General features: G+C 43.9%; 1 protein-coding gene across 1 annotated transcript in view; it reads right to left on the minus strand.

Annotated features, from left to right (window-relative positions):
- The window catches only part of dusp14 (dual specificity phosphatase 14), a 33841-nt gene extending 22417 nt beyond the window's left edge, over positions 1-11424 (minus strand). The window contains exon 1 of the mRNA XM_041198456.1: positions 11256-11424. The gene's annotated coding sequence lies outside the window, so the exon portion shown is untranslated. The remainder of the gene's footprint in view (positions 1-11255) is intronic.
- Positions 11425-20165: the final 8741 nt, after the last annotated feature.

Here is a 20165-nt window from a genome sequence, read left to right on the forward strand (position 1 = left end):
TCAATATAAGTGTGGCATCAGTTATAATCCAGCGGATACAAAAGGACAGGAATAATCCGAACCCAGTGAATTAGTAGATGTCCATGAGAGCAGCGAGTGTATTGTCACACTGATGTATGGAGGCGTACTCTGTTGAAGTATGATGTTAAGGACCGTAAGGGACCTCTGTAGTTGATCTGATCCCTGTTGTAACTGCACTTGAGATAATTCTACCATGACAGCAAAGCAAAAATATCTTTATTTCCCAGCACTTCTAATCCCACTTTACTGGATTAGAAACACATGCTGTGAAAAGGTTTTGGGCACAAACTATACATTTTTCTGGTTCATAATCCGGTTTTATTATAATGAGAAACATTCGTTATAGTTGCAGCATTATGTGACTGGACATGAATGAATGGCATCTAACATATTGTGCTCAATTTGTTCACCATGCTGAGTAGCTGAAATCGGGTGTCCACAATGTAACTAACACCATCCTCCTACTATTCACCACAGGCCCTGACAGTGAAGCCTTAGCAACAGAGATTACATATATCTCCCGAAGCAGTTAACATCTGAATCCCTGCTGGAGTAGCACAAAGTCTCTGCTTTGGTTGAGTCTCAAAGCCATAACGTGCTCCAGCCAGAGCTGCAAATGTATTTACTTTTAAAATACCGTGTATTTAAAAAAAAGTTAAGGTCAGTCCTAGAGATGCATCTTCTTTGGTGATACTGTGCGGGCTGCCTGTTACATTCCATACTCAGCTCAACTGCAGTTAACAGAATTGAATATTGGGCGGGTATTATCGTGGGTGCCAGATGCGATGCAGCAAAACAAATTTCTAACCCATAGTAGAAAGTTAATCCATAATATAATGTCAGTGATTAAAACTGCCTGCCATACAATCAAACGCAATGAATTCATCAAAATTCAACCAAAAACCTAACACAGAGAAATCCTTTCGCAAAACTAAAGATCTGGCACATTTCTGTTCAATTTTACACCGAATTTTAATGAGAGTGTGAATTTTTCTGCAAGATATAAATGGGCGATTAGGACCCAGAAAACCGAAAAGTACTATACAGGCACACGCACACAGTGAAACTGCCGGGTGAAAACTCGTCAACTGAAGGCATTGGAAGAAGATGTGATCTCCGAGAATATGTTGAAAAGGAAAACATAGCAACAAACCCACTGAGTGTAATGCAATTCTCTTAATGTAATCAGGTAGCATAATTAATTAAACTCCCTTTAGAAAGACATAACTATACAGAAACAATAATGCATGCAAGGAGATTTGAATAGGCTGCACTGATACAACAGGTTAAATAATCTCTCTCTATGCCGTTAATTCCTATAATTCTAAAACCTAAAAGGATTAGAAAATAACAAACAGCATTTTACATAAAATATCAAGAATGGGTGTGGTTATCATGATACACTGGATAATAGTGGCTTAAAACCGGTATTGTCTGGCTTATGTTTCCATTCAATTTACCTCACAATGCTTGGGGTCAAGCCCAGCACAGTAAAATGGTGAGGGGGAAAAACAGTTTTGCTTAAAACATTTTAAAAGGTTGCTTTTATATCTGGAATGAGGAAATGGTAGCATATTTTATTCCAAAACAACAAACTCCCTTGAACAATTGGTGCCACTTGGAACTGATTTTGGACAGCCTTAATTTTGGCACCAGTTTAATTATGGTGGAGGAAAATAGGCACCACAGATGGACCACCTCAGGATTATCACTTAAAATGTTGCTCACTTAGGCGGAGAATTCTAGTCAAGTACCTCATCTAAGTGATGTGTGAATAAATGGGCCTTGTTCTTGTGCAAATTTTTTTGAAGATCATTTACCAATACGCAGAGGTCTGCACAATGTGCAGCAGTAATCGTTCATTAAATTATACATCCAGGGTATATTGTATGCCTTGCGTATCGTATGCGCTTCCTGTGAAGACACATTTACTTCCTGTCACCATTTTAGACATTACATTTGAGATACCATTCTCAGCATTGCACATTAGTGCCCCATGGCTGGGTATTTGCTAATAGTTAAAATAAGACCTGGAAATAGCGCTCCAAAAGATTCATTACAACTTGACCCTAACAGGCACTTAGCCTTGGTTAAAAGCAAAAAAAACTGCGGATGCTGGAAATCCAAAACAAAAACAAAAATAGCTGGAAAAACTCAGCAGGTCTGGCAGCATCTGCGGAGAGGAACACAGTTAACGTTTCGGACTCTGCTGACTTAGCCTTGGTCTGCAGGTTAGCTGGAGCAAGGTGAAAGCGCAATCACTAGGACACAATATTATTTCGGCTACGTTATAGTAGTTCCAATCCAAGATAACAGACTCAATGGCCTAATTCGCTTACTTAGGTCTCATGATTTCCACCAACAGAGACTGTCTTTCCTGAGCGCACTGTAGTTGTGAGCTCCACAATTAACTCTCAGTCCTACACATGAAGATCGAACACAAGTCACAACCTCAGAAGTATGACTCTTAAAGAATTAGTGATAACCATGTTTAAATATGGCTTGGAATATGCACCAAGTAATCAGTGGGAAAATTAATGGATTTGATTTTGGAGCGTTTTGCACATTAAAAGGTTAAGCTTCAGGACAAAATGTTAAATCACACTGTATCCATTCCAGCTAATCGATCGTTATCACCCCTTCTTGTATAACCACTTCATGCACCATCTGGGTTTGACTCTGCCAGAGCATTCATTAAATAAGCTACAACCCACCTAGAACAGGCCACAAGACAGGCCCAGACTTAAGAGATCACAACAGAAAAGCGCACCTTGGCAACAGGGGCCTCAAAACAGAATGACGAACTAGAGTACAAAACAGAGAAAGTTATGCTGAAATTATAAGCACTGTGGTCAGGTGGACTTTGTTTGCTTTGTCCCCATTTCTGATCTTTAAGACACAAAACATCCTGTCTTAGGCAGAAATCAGGCAGAAAAATAAGTGTATTCAAAAACAGAAAAAGCAGGAAAAACCTCAGCAGGTCCGGCAGCCTCTGTGGAGAGAGAAACAGGGTTATGTTTTGAGCCCAACATGACTCTTCTTCAGACCTGGAGAGAGGTAAGAAACGTGACAAGTTTTATGCTTCTGAAAAAAAGTGTGTGGTTGGCGGGTGAGGTGGAGAAAAAGAGGTGGGCAGGTAAAGCAAGATAGGTCAGGGCAGGAGAGATTATAAGGCAAAGAGGTCGTGGGACACAAGACAAAGGAAGAAGGTAATGACAGTAATAAAGTACAAAGCAGGTGTTAATAGCAGTATAAATAAAGGCCCACCTGGGGTTTTTCCTGATCACCCGCTTTTCAGGTGAGAAAATAGGTAATTGACAGTCTCCCCATCGTCCTTAGGTGGACACATTTAATTTTCTCTCAATCTTCGCAAGAATTTTTTCAATAGCCACAGATAGAACTATAGAAGTTTTCACCATGAAAAGGCCAATCAGCCCATCATGTCAGTTGGCTCTTAGTGAGAGCAATCCAAGAATAAACCCACTGCCCGGCTGTCTCTCCACTTTTATTAATGAAGGGTATTAAGGGTACGAATCCAAGTGGGTCAGTGAGTTAAGATACAGGTTAGCAATGATCTGATTGAATGGAGGAGCAGGCTTGAGGGGCTGAATGGTCTCCTCTTGTTCTTATGCTTTGTGGTAAGAACAAGATTCCCTTGCGTGTGCCTAACAGGAATTAAATATCAAACAAAAACATCAGAGCAACATTTCTCAAAAGTGAAAAGAGCCAATTGTCCAATCAAAGCTCACAGGTATGGTAGCATAGTGGTTATGTTAACAAGATCATGATAGCTGAGAATTTAAATTACAGATTGAATAAATCTGGAATTTTTTAAAAAGGCTTGCATCAGCATTGGTGACAATATAACCATCATCGATAGTTGGCAAAAACCCATTTGGTTCACTAACATCCTTTAAAAGGAGGAGATTTGCCATACTTACTCAGTCAGGCCTATATGTGACTCCAGACCCACAGCAAAGCGGTTGATGCTTAACTCCTCCTGAAATGGCCTCCCAAACGACAACAGAAAACAGGAACATAAATGGCCAAAACACCCAGAATTGACCTGAGCACTGGACACAACAAAGGTTCCATTTCACCTACAGCTGGGGACTTGTCAAAATTGGGAGAGCTGTCCCACAGACTAGCCAAACAATGACCTCTCATAGACATACTCACAGAATCATAAGTTTTATCCAATGTTCCTGACTCCTCCATCATCATCTCGGGATAAGTCCTGTCCCACCAACATGACGAGCCCACAAGAGCTTGCAGCACAGTGATATACAGTCAGGAGGGAGTCTACAATATTGTTGTCCGGCCCCAGAAGTCTGATGGTATCAGGTCAAACTTGGGCAAGGAACCTTCCTGCTGATTACAACCTACTGCTCGCCCTCAGCTGATGAATCAATAATCCTCCCATATTGAACGCCATTGGAAGAAGCACTGGGAGTAACAAGGGAACAGAATGTGCTCTGGGTTGAGGACCTCAATATCCACTACCAAAAGGGGCTCAGCTGCATCACTACTGACCGAGCTCGCTGAGTCTTGAAGGACATGGCCTCCAAACCAGGCCTGCAGGAGGTGAGGGAACCAACGAGTGAGGGAAACCCACTTGACCTCATCCTCAGCAATCTATTTCTCACCGATGTATCTGTCCTTGACAGTATTGGTAGGAGTGGCCATCCCACAGTCCTTTTGGAAGCAAAGTCCCGTATTCACACTGAGGACACCCTCCTACCTGTTATGTGGCACTGTGACTGTTTAATGGGATGGATGTAGACAGATCTAGCAGCTCAAGCCTGGGCATGCATGAGGTGCTGTGGGCATCAGCAGTAACAGAAGTGTATTCCACTACAATCTGAAAGCCCATGGTCTGACTCATTCAATCATTACAATCAAGCCAGGGGACTAACCCGGTTCAATGAGGACTGTGGAGGTACATGCCAGGAGCAGCACCAAACATCCATAAAAATGTGTGGCAACCTGATAAAGTTACAACATAGAATGCACGTTAAACAGCAGAAGCAGCATGCTAGAGCCAGAACCAAACAATCCTATAACCAGCAGCTCAGAACAGTCCTGTCACATCCAGTTGTGAATGGTGGTGGGCAATTAAACAACTAACTGGAGGAGGAGGCTCCTTGAACATCCCCATCCTGAATTATGGTGGGGCCATCATTTAAGTTCAAAATACAAGGCTGAAATATTTGCAATCCTCTTCAGTGGATGATCCATCTCAGTCTCTTCCCGAGGTCCCCAGCATCACAGATGCCAGTCTTCAGCCAGTTTTACTGATATCAGATGGAGTGAATCAATGTCTGAACACAACTGCTACAGCATTTCGGCCCTGACAACATCCAGGCTGAGTTGCTGAAGATTTGTGTTCCAGAATTAGCCAAGCTGTTCCAGTACAACTACAGCACTGGCATCTACCAAACAAAGTGGAAAATTGCCCAGCTAAGTCCCGCCCACAAAAAGCAGGATAAATTCAATCCAGCCAATTACTGTTCCCATCAGTCTATTCTGAACTAGCAGCAAAGTAATGGAAGATGTCGTTGTCAGCGCTTTCAAGTGGCACTCGCTCAACAATAGCCTGTTCATCAATGCTCAGCTAGGGTAATACCAGGGCCACTCGGCTCCAGTCCTCATTACAGCCTTAAGACAAACATAGACAAAAGAGCTGAATTCCAGAGGTGAGAGCGACTGCCCTTGACACATAGGTAGCATTTGACCAAGTGTGGCATCAAGGAACCCTAGCAAAACTAAGTTGATGGGAATTGGGGAAAGCTTCTCCATCATCTACAAAACACAAGTCAGGAATGTGATGTAATACTTCCAATTCAAGAATACAACAATACAAGAGACAGGAGCAGGAGTAGACCATATGGCCCTTCGTTCTCTGCTATTCAGTGCAATCATGGTTGAACTTAAATTCAACAGCACTTTCCCACCTGCTCTCCATATCCCTGGATTCCCTAAGATATGAAAAATGTGTCAATCCCAGCCTTAAATATGGTTAACAATGGAGCATCCACAACCCTCTGGGGTACAGAATTCCAAAGATTCATAAACCTTGGAGTGAAGAAATTTCTCCTCAGCGCAGTCCTAAATGCATTCCATTGGAGGTGGTTCAGAGGAGGTTTACTAGATTGATACCTGGAATGAGTGGGGTGTCTCATGAGGAAAGTTTGGACAGACTGGGCTTATTGCCACTGGAGTTTATAAGGGTGAGGGGTGATTTGATTCAAGTATACAAGATCCTGAATGGCTTTGACAAGGTGGACATCGAAAGGATGTTTCCTCTTGTAGGTGAGAGCAGAACGAGAGGGCACTGTTTTACAATTAGGGATCGTCCTTTTAGGACAGGAGGTGAGAGAAAAAAAAATTTCTCTCAGAGGGTTGTGGAACTCTCTGCCTAGGAAGGTGATGAAAGCGGGGTCATTGAATATTTTTAAGACGGAGGTAGATAGATTCTTGTTAGGCATGGGAATCAAAGGTTATCGGGGGCACATGGGAATGGGGAAATTGAAACACAAGAAGATCAATTATGATCTTATTGAATAGCAGAGCAGGCTCAAGGGGCTGAATGGTCTGCTCCTGTTTCTATTTCTTATGTAACACCTTATCCTGAGACTGTGTCCCAGCCAGCGGAAACAACTCAGTGTCTACTCTGTCAAACACCTTCAGAATTTTGTGCGCTTCAATGAGATTACTTCTCATTTTTCTGAACTTCAGAGAATATAAGCCGAATTTACTCAGCCTCTCATTATTGGACAACCCTCAGCCCAGGGACCAATCTAGTGAAAGTTCGCTGTACTGCCTGCAATGCCTTTCTTAAATATGGAGACTAAAACAGCACACAGTACTCCAGGTATGGTTGCACAAAGCTCTGTACAATAGCAGCATTTGGTTACAGGTAGACTAAATCTACTGGTTCCCGTTTATCGATCCTACTAGTTACATGCTCAAAAGAGCTCTAATAAATTTGTCAAACACAATTTCACTTTCATAATCCATGGTGATTTTGTCTGATCATGCTATGATTTTCTCAGTGTATTGTTAAGGTTTCCTTAATAATAGATTCCAGCACATTCCTGATGTCAGGCTAACTGGCCTGTGGTTTCCTATTTTCTCCCTCCCTCCTTTCTTGAATAATGTTGTAACATTTGCTAATTTCCAATCTGCTGGGACAATTCCAGCATCTAGGGAATTTTGGAAGATCATATCCAGAGCATCCACTATCTTTGTAGCAATCTCTTTTAGATCCCTAGGATGTAGGCCATCAGTTCCTGCGGATTTGTCAGATTTTAGTCTCCTGAGTTTCTCCAATACTTGTGCTCAACTGATATTAATTTCCACACTCTTTTTAACACCTAGGTTATCTTCTATTTCTAATATGCAACTTGCATCTTCTACTGTGAAAATGGACACTAAGTATTTGTACAACGTCTCTGTCATTTTCCCATTCCCCATAATAATTTCTCCTGTCTCTGTTTCTAACGGACCAGTGCTTATTTTGGCTACTCTCTTCCTTTTTAAATACTCGTAAAAGCTCTTAATCTGCTTTACGTTTCTGGCTAGTTTGCTCTCACATTCTATTTTTCCCCTTATCATGAACATTTTGGTGGCCCTTTGCTGGCTTTTAAAACATTCTCAATTTTCAGACTTGCTACTATTCTTTGCAACCTCAAACTCTTCTTTTAATCTAATACCATCCTTAATTTCTTTCTTGCTGAGTTTGTTTTTCAGTGGGTTGAACATTTTGAATCGTTTCTTTAAATGTTTCCCATGGTTTATCTACAGTTACACTTTTCAGTCTATTTAGCGAATTTTCCCTTCAAACATAAACAAAGCAAATTACCTAGGTATAAGGTTCTTGCTCGTGATTGGAGTATGTCACCTTCAAACGAAACATGGAATGCAATTGTATTATGATCACTATTTCCCAGTGGACTTTTCTCCTTTATACTTTTATGGAATATGGGTGTCACTGGCAGGCATTTGTTGCCCATCCCTAGTTTCCCTTGAACTAAGTGGTTGTTAGGGCAGTTTAAATGTCAACCACATTGCTGTGGGTCAGGAGACACATGTAGGCCAGACCAGGTAAGGATGACAGATTTCCTTCCCTAAAAGGATAGAGTGAACCAGATGGGTTTTTGCAACAACTGATGATGGTTGTCATGGTCACTATCACAGACTAGTGTCAATTCCAGATTTTTTTTTTTTATTAATTGAATTCAAATTCCACCGGCTGCCATGTTGGGATTTGAACCCTTGTCCCCAGAGCATTAGCCTAGGCCTCTGGATTACTCAGAGACATAAGCATTATGCCACAGTTTCCCACCCTCTCCATCTTTTACCATGAGATTACTAATTAAACCTGCCTCACTACAGATCTAAAATAGCTTTATCTCTAGTTGGTCCCACAACATGCTGCTCCAAGAAACTGCCACGAAAACATTCTATAAACTTATCTTCTACACCACCCTTGCTAATTTCACTGGTCCCATCTATATGAAGATTAAAATCCTCCACAGTTGTTACATTGCCTTTGTTACAAGCTCCACTCATTTCTTGTTGAATGCTCTGTCCAACGGTGTAACTACTGTTGGGAATGGGGGGAAGCTATAAACTACTACTACCAGTATTTTCTTGCTAACCCTAATCACTCATATACTGATTCCACTTCCTGATTTTCTGAGCCAAGCTCATTAATGTCCTTACGTTTACCTTTACCATCAAGCCTCCTCCTCCTTTGCCATCTGTACGTCTTTTTGAAATATTCACTTCCTAACCTTGGTCACCATGTAACCATGTCTCTGTAATGGCGACTAGATCTACTTACCTGGATAAGTATAGCTCCAAGACTTAAGAAGCTCAACATCATCCAAGGCAAAGCAGCCCATTTACTGGCACCCCATCCCCCACCTAAAGCATTCACTCCTTCCACCACCAGCACACAGTGGCAGCAGTGTGCACCAACTACAAGATATACTAAAACAAAAACAGAATTACCTGGAAAAACTCAGCAGGTCTGGCAGCATCGGCGGAGAAGAAAAGAGTTGACGTTTCGAGTCCTCATGACCCTTCGACTCAAGTTCTGTCGAAGGGTCATGAGGACTCGAAACGTCAACTCTTTTCTTCTCCGCCGATGCTGCCAGACCTGCTGAGTTTTTCCAGGTAATTCTGTTTTTGTTTTGGATTTCCAGCATCCGCAGTTTTTTTGTTTTTATACAAGATATACTGCAGCAACTCACCAATGCTTCTTTAACAGCACCTAGGAGGACATGGGCAGCAGACACATGGGAACCTCACAACCTGCACATTCCACTCCAAGTCACTCACTACCCTTACTTGGAAACCTGTCTCAGTTCCTTCATCGTCGCTCAGTTAAATCCTGGAACTCATTCCCAAGATGCTGTGAGAGGGGATCTTCCACACACAGACTGCAACAGTTCAAGAAGGTGGCTCACCACCATCTTCTCGAGCAGCTCTAGGGATGGGCAATAAATGCTGGCCTTGATACTGATGCTCACATCACATAAATACATAAGAAAAAAATCTTAAGATCCAACTGTATTTTGAACATAGTTTGAGATTTTGTCCCTAGTATTTACTTTAATCAGCCAAGAGGAATTTTTATTTGGTGCATTGTTGGGGCCATCGAGATAAACCAGTGCAGGGAAATGCTACACTCCCCCGACTCTGGCACCTTCATCACATGCTCCCAGATCAAGACAGCATTTCACCCTTGCCCAGCCGGGGCCCTCCATTTTGGGTTGCAGCGAGCAAGCTGGGCACAGCTTGTAGGTGTGAGTTACCACCTACGCACCTGCTCTGTCCCCAATAGTGACGCTGCTCACTATTACATCCAGGGGTTGGGAACCCATTCCCCAAATTCTAACAATAATACAGAAACAGTACTCTGAACAGGGGAGCGTGCTGGAGCGTCCAAGACCCACAACATACCAGTTGATCATGATGATGCATACAAATGTTCAATCAACTGCAGCTCATGGGTTTTAACTGAACACATCAAATAGGCTGCCAAACCCCTCAAGGAGCTTTACACCCGGGAGCCACACAAACATCAAATAAAGCATTACCCAATACAAGAGTCAGTGTTTGTACAATTTAAGGCGGTGGTGGGGGGTGGGGGGGGGGGGGGGGGTAGTTGGTTCAATTTCTGTCAGGACTAATTAACCTACACAAAAAATACCAGGCTAGAGGTTTGCACTGCAGCACACACACACACCATAGCGCTCCAACTTCATTATTATGGTTATTATTATTATTATTATTCAGTACAGTTTTCGCGTTAATGATTTGCAAATGGAGCAGGGCATAAAACAGTTCGCACTGACGCGATAAACTCAGACCAAACAAAACCCGTTTGGTTGCTGCATTGTGTCCTGCCCAACCAGGTCACCGTGGTAACACTTCCTTAAAATAAATCGCACCAGGAACGAGCGTCTCACCCACTGCTGATCGGTTAAAAACCTTATCGATCAGCTTTAAAATGTGCAAATGATGCACACCTGTCAGCGCTGGGATTTCAATGGAACTTGTCACCAAAGGGCGCTGCTCTTCCTTTAGTCTTTATTTTTGTTGCTCATTTTCATGCACAAAAACGTACGAGAAAACGGCGAGAGGCTCAGAAGCCGACCAGCCTCCAATGATACTCACACCGGCTCGGAGCTGCCGAGCGATGGATTTGCAAAGGAGGGATGCCCGCTTCCTCCTCCCTCCCTCCTACCCTCACTCCTTCCCTCACTCACTCACCTCCAGCACTGCGAGTATTGAGTGGATTCCGAATACTGTGTAAAGCGATTGCTTCGAGTGTCGCAGTCACAAAACACACACACACACACACACACACACAAACATAACCACACTGCATTTCAAAAGATTTTACTTTTAAATCCAATTTCCACCCCCCCCCCCACCCCCCACCACCTCCTCCAATCTGGACCAGGCACAGCTGACCAACTTACTCAACAACTCACAAAATACCGGAGCGGAGCTTAAAATGTCCATTTTATAAAGCAAACGCACCGCGATCCCTGTTTACTGGACATGAAGGTTCAGTGTAGTTTCCGCTCCCAATGTGCAACATCTGCTTGAGGACGTGGATTAGTGTTTCTTTAAGAGACTGAGATTTAACACTCGGACTGAGGTCCACCACCACCATCCCCGCCACCCTCCTCCTTTCCCTCCTCTCTTGACTTTACCTTGCTTTGCTTTGCCATTCTACACCGCCTTGGACTTGAGCCTTGAAGATTGGCCAGCGCCGGAGCCCTGTGCGCTGCTGGTGCACTCAAGCGCTTTATTTAAGAGCTGGGCTGTTTCCCTCCTCTCTCCTCCCCGCAGCCTCCGGGATTATACTCACTGTCGACACCACAAACCTGACTGGAGAGAGAGAGAGAGAAAAAACACACACACACACACACACACACACAAAACAGCACCACCTCCCAGGCTCTTAAAGCAACGTCACCAGGCTCCAGATTCACTGAGTTGTCCAACAAGAAAGGAGATGTTTAGGGAGCTGTAATTAGATTACACAATTTAAAGGGACAGTACACTGTCATTTTAAAATTCTTATACTAAAAGCTTTATATATATATATATATAAAACAATCCGCGTTTGATTTTGTAGCACTTTCAAAATTTATAGCACCAGGATTCTGTGGGGTTCTTTTTCAATTTGAAAAGCCCTATTTCTCCTCACAACATTTAAGAAGTATTTCGATGAGCACTTGAAAGGCCATAGCACACAGGGCAATGGGCCGAGTGCTGGAAAATGGGATTAGAATAGATAGGCGCTTGATGGCCGGCACGGACACGATGGGCCGAAGTGCCTGTTTCTGTGCTGGATGACTCTAACCCTATGACTCTAATTCAATATGACGCTAAGATGCTACTCCATAAATAGTTCCCAAATATAGAAGCCCCAATCACATCAGAAAACACGCAAATCGGTGGCATTAAATATGGCCAGGGAAAGTAAACTTACTTCTTTCAGTTCCAGTTACCCTCCGCACTCATTCGTATAGGCCTATTATCATAGAGGTTTACAGCACAGAAAAAGGCCCTTCGGTCCATTGAGTCTGTGCCAGTCAAACAAGTCCCTAACTATTCTAATCCCATTTTCCATCACTAGGCCCATAACCATGGCATCGCAGGTGCACATCCAAATACTTCTTAAATGTTATGAGGGTTTCTGTCTCTACCACCCTTTCAGGCAGTGAGTTCCAGATTCTCACCACCCACTAGGTGAAAAAATTCTTCCTGACATCCCCACTAAACTTCCTGCACCTTACTTTAAATCTATATTGATCCCTCCACCAAGGGGAAAAGTTCCTTCCTCTCTACCCTATCTATGCCCCTCATAATTTTATACACCTCAATCATGTCCCCCCTCAATCTCATCTGCTGCAGGGAAAATAGCCCCAGTCTATCCAATCTCTCCTCATAACTAAAACTCTCCAGCTCAGGCAACATCCTGGTAAATCTCCTCTGCACTCTCTCTAGTACAGTCACATCCTTCCTATAATGCGGATTCCAGAACTGCACGCAATACTCTAGCTGTGGCCTAACCAGTGTTTTATACAGTTCCACCATAACCTCCCTACTCTTATATTCTATGCCTTGGCTAATAAAGGCAAGTATCCCATATGCCTTCTTAACCACCTTATCTATCTGTCCCGCTACCTTAAGGGACCGGTGGACATGCACATCAAGGTCCCTCTGATCCTTGGTACTTCTCAGGGTCCTACCATTCATCGTGTATTCCCATGCCTTGTTTGTCCTGCCCAAGTGCATCACCTCACACTTATCCAGATTAAATTCCATTTGTTACTGATCAGCCCATCTGACCAGCCTGTCTATATCCTCCTGTAATCTAAGGCTATCCTCCTCACTATTTACGACCCCACCAATTTTCATGTCATCCGCGAACTTACTGATCAACCTTCCTACATTCAAGTCTAAATCGTTTAAATATACCACAAACAGCAAGGGACCCAACACCAATCCCCACTGGAGACAGGCATCCAGTCACAAAAACACCCCTCGACCATCACCCTCAGCTTCCTGCCATTCAGCCAATTCTGGATCCAATTTGCCAAATTGCCTTGGATCCCATGGGCTCTTACCTTCGTTATCAGTCTCCCATGCGGGACCTTATCAAAAGCCTTGCTGAAGTCCAAGTAGACTACGTCAAATGCATTGCCCTCATCTACACACCTGGTCACCTCTTTGAAAAATTCAATCAAGTTGGTCAGACATGACCTCCCCTTAACAAAACCATGTTGACTGTCCTTGATTAATCTCTGCCTCTCCAAGTGTAGATAAATTCTGTCCCTCAGAGTTGCTTCCAACAGTTTCCCCACCACTGAGGTTAGACTGACTGACCTGTAGTTCCCTGGTTTATCCCTTCCTCCTTTCTTGAATACCACATTGGCTGTCCTCCAGTCCTCTGGCACCTCTTCTGTGGCCAGAGAGGTATTGAAAGTTATTACCAGGTTGTCCAAAGGAACAAGAGTTGTTTTCAGACACTCATGTGAGGTAAGGACCTGTTCAGAATCATGAGTTGAATGTTGGCTTCTCCGGTTCATCATGTACAGATAGACTGTGAGTATGCTTCGAGGTTTTCAACTTGCTCTTGAGATTTCCCATTCCTGGACAATTCCTGATTGCAACACCACTGCAAACATTTCTGATAGTCCCAGGCTATTGTCAAACTACTTTGAGCTCTGGAAAGCCCTTGTGCCAAAGACCAGCCTTTCAAATGAAATCAATCACAACAGTATAATGTGCTGTGGTTAGCAATATTTTGACAAGCCTGACTCAGAGCCTGTAAGGATGGCCGCAGGGAATGCATTGATGAGGTGGATTTTCAGGATAGAACTAAACTACTTGTTTAGAGACAGTTAATTGGATATCACATGGTCTGTCTATACTATAGAAAACTCCTTGGACCGCAAAAGGCTGGTGAATACCCACATCAAGCTGTGCCCTAATGTTGCCATTGTTGTCTGTGATACATATTCAGGTGGTTCTGTTTCCATCAATTTCCTTGAAAGCACAAGTCTTTCCTTTTTCTTGGGATGTGAGCATCACTGGAAGGCCAGCATTTGTTGCCCATCCCAAACTGCCATTGAAATGAGTGGCTTGATCAGCCATTTTGGAGGGACAGTTAAGAGCCCCATTGCTGGATATCTGGAGTCATATATAGGCCAGAAAGATGGCTGATTTCCTTCCCTAAAGTGAACCAAATGGGTTTTTGTGACAATCATTAATCACTGTCACCATCACTAAGATGAGCATTTAATTCCAGATTATATTTATTGAACTCAAATTCCACTAGCTGCTAGCGGTGGGATTTGAACCCCTGAGAATTTGCCAAGGCCTCTGGATTACTAGTGCAATGACATTACCATTACACCACCATCTCCCCCATCACTGGTTGAGCTCAGAACCAGTGGGGTAGATACAAAGGAAGGGCACATGCATCTTTTATTTTCTGAAATCTTTTTGAAATCATTTCCAATCCCAAGTATTATGATGTTTGGATGTATCTAGCCTTGTAGTGATGTGTTGGGTGGGGTGGGGGAGGGGGAGGGTCGATATTCATCCCAGACCTATTGGAGTTGTCTACCTTCTCAGTTTCCAGGATGTTCCTTCCCATTTATTTTGTGAACTCCCACAAGCTTTGGGGGACCATTGGAATTTTGTATTCAAACCAATAGGACAGATAAACCTTAGGAATGATGTTCATTGAAGACATTCTATTCATATTATATTCATGGATTATTTTCTATATGCATATTGAAATATGGATAGTCTTCTGTTGGAGGTAAGAAGCCTGCACCTTATGTGAAATAGTCAATGGTTGCTTGGGGTGAAGGATATACTTCAGAAACCTCTTCAAATGAGAATTGGTGCTCTAAATAAAACTTATCCACCACCAACTGGAACAGATTCAATCTGTTGCTAGGAAAATCTAGCAATTATGAAATATCTTATGTTGGTATAGATGGAGAAAGTAAAACAGGCACTAAATTACAAAATAAAATGACTATAACCATACACTGATGATACCATCGAGGTGGAACCACAATTTAATGGGCAGGGAATCCTGCTGCGTACAAATTCCTGGGCTGATGTTAAATTGCCAGGTGATGCACTACAATCTCCTTCTGAACAGTTCTTTAGACAGCAGGTTGAAAACAGTCTGTCATTCTTCCGTTACTGAAATTCTAGCCTCAACATCGACGTCTCTGGAAATCACTGCTCACAGGCTGATGGAAGACAAGAAGATCAATTATTTGAAAAGTAAATTGGAGGGGCACTCGGCCACACTGTCTGTCACTCATCTGCAGAGAAGACATGCGGGTTCTGTACACCTTCTGTCTTGCGAGCCGCCTACACATGACATTTTTGTGAGCCTCATCCTCTGCATCCAGAGGGGGGACCTGCTGGGCCCTTAGTCTTGAGGGTTTTGCTCCTCCCTTTGCTGAGCCAGGCACCTCTGCTGGCATCTTCCCCTTCTTCTCTCCTGCCTGTGTGTGATTATGTTGGCAGCAATGAATCCACCTTCCATCTTCTTGCTGGTCCTCCTCTCTGCAGTGTCAGTGAGAGACAGGCAGGAGTCAGCATGGGTCTCCAAGGGAAAAAAAAAGCAAAATACTGCGGATGCTGGAAATCTGAAACAAAAACAGAAACTGCTGGAAAAACGCAGTAGGTCTCACAGCATCTGTGGAGAGAAAGACAGAATTAACGTTTCAAGTCCGTATGACTCTACTTCAGAGCCACATGGACTCAAAATGAAAACTCTGTCTTTGTCTCCACAGATGCTGCGTTTTTCCAGCATTTCCTGTTTTTGTTTCCAATTTTCTGGGGATCTCTTCTCCAACCTTATATTCTCTATTGCACCCTTTGCTCCTTCACCTTTGTGCCCAACCCTTGTATCTCTCCACCTCACCATTCACCGCAGGAGCTGCAGCCTCCTCAGCATTATTGTCTGGAACTGCCTCATGGATACCCTTGAATCTTCAATTCGCTTTTCAAAAGCTTCTCCAGGCCCATTTCTTTTCATGCTCCTGACCCCTCTCTTCCCATGACTTGGTGTCCATTTCCTTATCTATCCCTACTGATTGATTTTTTTTTGTTTTATACATAAGAGTTATTATGAGCGCAAATCTTTGTTGTTTTCTGTTCTTCCCTCCCACTGGTTGATGCCTGACATTTCTGAAGGACGGGATAAATCCTGTCGAATGAAAAGAGTGGTCATACTTTATCGGACGAAATCATTCCCTTTACAATGAAGCAGCAAGGGAGGCTCTTCTCTATAAAAATATATACTTTATACCTGTTCCCAAAAACCTCGCTCTAAATAATTGGCTAACCTTTTTTGCTTTTGTTTTTAATTTGCATTTTCTGGTGATGTATTTTGATTCTTTTCTTTGTTTGCCTAGCCTCTTGAGTTTGGGGTGGCGCAGATACTGTTGCTATAGTAACAGTTTAATCCTGTGTGATGAGAAACCCTTTTAAGGTGGGCATTTGAAGGATTAAACCAAATTGGTTGCCATAGCTAGGTGGCAGTTCCATTCAAATGTAAACTATGTACGTCCCCCAGCTCCTTCGCCTGAAACCCAAGTCTTTGCTGTCTGGTTTGAGCCAGTGTTGTGGCTGTGATTGAACAGTGGCTGCGTAATACGAATGAAGATTCCATTTTCTTGTCTCGTGTCCACAGTGGCTGCGTGATCACAATACTGTATGAATGTGAAACTACAGAGAAGATTAAGAATTCCATACCCAACAGGCCCATTTTTGCATGAGAGTAAACAAAAATATCATTCAGTAGTAACGGCAAGCTCATCGTTACAATAAAATGGAAGTTACATTTTAGCTCAAACTGGGGCTGAATTAGTTGCATCCTTTGGGGGATAAAAAATGAAATCCAGTGATTGTAATAATATGGGTTTTGACTATTTATGAGTAACTAGCATCTGGCAAAAATAGAAACCCCAGCACGCCTGGGTTGTTGCTGATAGGTATGTCAGATATTTTTCCTTGTATTTGGCAATGGTTGTTTAAAATGTAAGGGCTTGTTGCACTATTTCGAGGGGCAATCAAGAGTCAACCATGCCTCATGGCCAGATTAGCTTCCTTTTCCTGGTGGCTTTTATTGTGGCTCAGTTGGTAGTACACTTACCTCCAAGTCATAAGGTTTTAGGTTCAAGTCCCACTCCAAGACTGACACTCCCAATGCAGTATTGAGGGAGTGCTGCACTGTCAGAGAAGCTGCCTTTCAATTCAGATGGTAAACTGAGGTACTGTCTGCCTGTTTGCGTGGATGTAAAAGACCCTGTGGCATTCTTTCAAAGAAGATCAGTGGAGTTATTGTTCTGGCCGATATTAATTTCTCAATCGACATCATGATAACAGGTTATCAGCTCACATCCCATGGCTGTTTGTCAGAGCTTGCTGTGTGCAAATTGGCTGCTGTGTTTGCTATGTTACAACAATGACTAAACTGCAAAAGTATTTCATTGGCTGTCAAGCACTTTGAGATGTCCGGTGGTGGTGAACAGTGCTTTATAAATGAAAGCCTTTTTCTAATCAGCTTTGGAGTTTTCAAGGCAGGTTTCTTTCTTCCTGGTGGTAATCCATAAATTACAAGGTTTATACAGTTTAATTTCATGATTTATGCTGATGGGATTTGAGTTTATGGATTATGGGCTGCTATTCAATTACCATCTCCAACAAGAGAGAATCTATCTGTCTCCCCCCTTGACATTCAATGGTATTACTATTGCTAAACCCCACACCATCAACACACTGGGGGATTACCTTTGACCAGAAACTGAACTGGACCAGCCATATAAATACTGTGGCTAAAAGAGCAGATCAGAGGCTGAGGATTCCATGGTGAATAACTCACCTCCTAACTTGCCAAAGCTTGTCCACCATCTACAAGGCACAAGTCAGGAGTGTGATGGAATACTCTCAATTTGCCTGGATGAGTGCAGCTCCCACAACACTCAAGAAGCTCGACACCGTCCAGGACAAAACACCTCGCTTGACAGGCGTCCCATCCACCACCGGCAAGTTTCCCTCCAAGCCACCCGGACAGTCGCCGATGTTCCTTCACTGTCATTAGTTCAAAACCTGGAGCTCCCTCCTTAACAGCACTGTGGGTGTACCTACACCAGATGGACTAGGGCAATTCAAGGAGGCGGCTCACCACCATCTTCTCAAGTGCAATTAAGGGTGGGCAACTATAGCTGGCGTAGCCAGTGACACTCACATTACATCAAAGAATTAAAAAAATTCCTACTGTACTGTATCTTGTTATAAGCACAATGTAAAGGAAGGAATCTTGGACAGAATTTATTTCAACATCCCTGCTCTGTATGTTAATGTCTCACTGACCTCCCAACCAATTTAATGGAAATGACAAATGATAGTTAATTGAACTCATGTTGCTGACAAGGGACAGATTGCAGTATGGTCGGAATATAACAAATAAAACTCAGATAATTGCTTGAGTTGGGAATGTCGAGTGGGTTAAAATTATTTTTCATTCAGTTGTATAGATTTCCATGATTGAAGTTCGTCAATCCATCCATTTTCACACCACTTCTCCTGGTGAGGGTCAGGGTGGCAGTAGGCAGAGCAGGGCCGACCAGGCTTCCCTTTCCTCAGCCACACATTCCAGCTCCTCCTGGGGGATTCCCAGGCATTCCCAGGCCAGCCGAGAGATGTAATCCCTCCAGCGTGTCCTGGGTCGGCCTCCTAGTCTCCGCCCACTGGGCCGTGCCTGGTACAGCTCCAGCAGGAACCTACCAGGGGGGCATCTGATATCCGATGCCCGAACCACCTCAACTGGCCCCTCTCGATCCAGAGGGGCAGCGACTCTGTTCTGAGGCTCTCCCAGATTTACGAATTCCTCACCCTGTCCTGGAGAGGACCCCCAGCCACCCCGCGGAGAAACCTCATTTCTGCCGCTTGTGCCCGCAATCTTATCCTTTCGGTCATTACCCACAGTTCACGACCATAGGTGAGGATGGGGATGTAGATCGACCGGTAAACTGAGAGCTTCGTCCTAAAACTCAGCTTCCGCTTCACCGTCAGGGACTGGTAGAGGGCCCGCAGAACTGCGGCCGCCGCACCGACCCACTGGACAGTCTCACGCTGCCCCCTGCCATCACTCATGAAGAAGATCTGAGATACTTGAACTCCTCCACTAAGGGAAGCTGTTCCCCCCTCACCTGGAGAGAGCAGCTCACTCTTTTGTGGGAGAGAACCATGACCTCAGATTTGGAAGTGCTGATCCGCATCCCAGCCGCGTCACGCTCGGTAGCGAAACATTCGAGTACTCACTGGAAATCACATTCGGATGAGGAAAGAGGTACGTCATCTGCAAACAGCAGAGACGCCACCCTCAAGCCCCCAGACTGGATACTCTCTGTACCTCGGCTGTGCCTTGATACCCTGTCCATGAAAATCATGAACAGGAGTGGAGACAAGATGCACCCTTGGCGAAGTCCAACGCCCACTTTGAACGAATTTCACATAACACTGAGAATGTGCACACAACTCTCACTCTGCAAATAGGAGGACCTGATAGCACGCAGGAGTGGCACCGCCACCTCATATTCCCACAGCACCTCCCACAAAATATCCTGAGGAACGCGGTCATATGCCTTCTCCAGGTCTACAAAATGGAGGTAAACCGGATTAGCAAACTCCCACAAACCCTCAAGTATCTGTGAGAGGGCAAAGAGCTGGTCCGCGACTCCACGGCCAGGGTGGAGTCCACATTGTTCCTCTCAAGCCTGAGGTTCGACTAATGGACAAAGTCTCCTCTCCAGCACTCTAGGCTTTCCTGAGGAGGCTGGGCAGTGTGATGCCTCTATAATTGGGACACACCCTCTGCCCCCGCCCCCACTTTCTTAAGGATGAGGATCACCACCCCAGTTTGCCAATCCAGCAGCACTGTCCCCGCCTTCCATGCAACATTGAGAAGAAGCATGTTAACCACGACACCCCAACATCGTTCAGCCTCTTCAACATCTCTGGACAAATCCCGTCCACCCCTGCTGCCTTATCCTTGACCACTGCGGCAACCA

Source organism: Carcharodon carcharias, chromosome 10 (genome assembly GCF_017639515.1).
Source record: "Carcharodon carcharias isolate sCarCar2 chromosome 10, sCarCar2.pri, whole genome shotgun sequence".
Lineage (NCBI taxonomy): Eukaryota > Metazoa > Chordata > Chondrichthyes > Lamniformes > Lamnidae > Carcharodon > Carcharodon carcharias.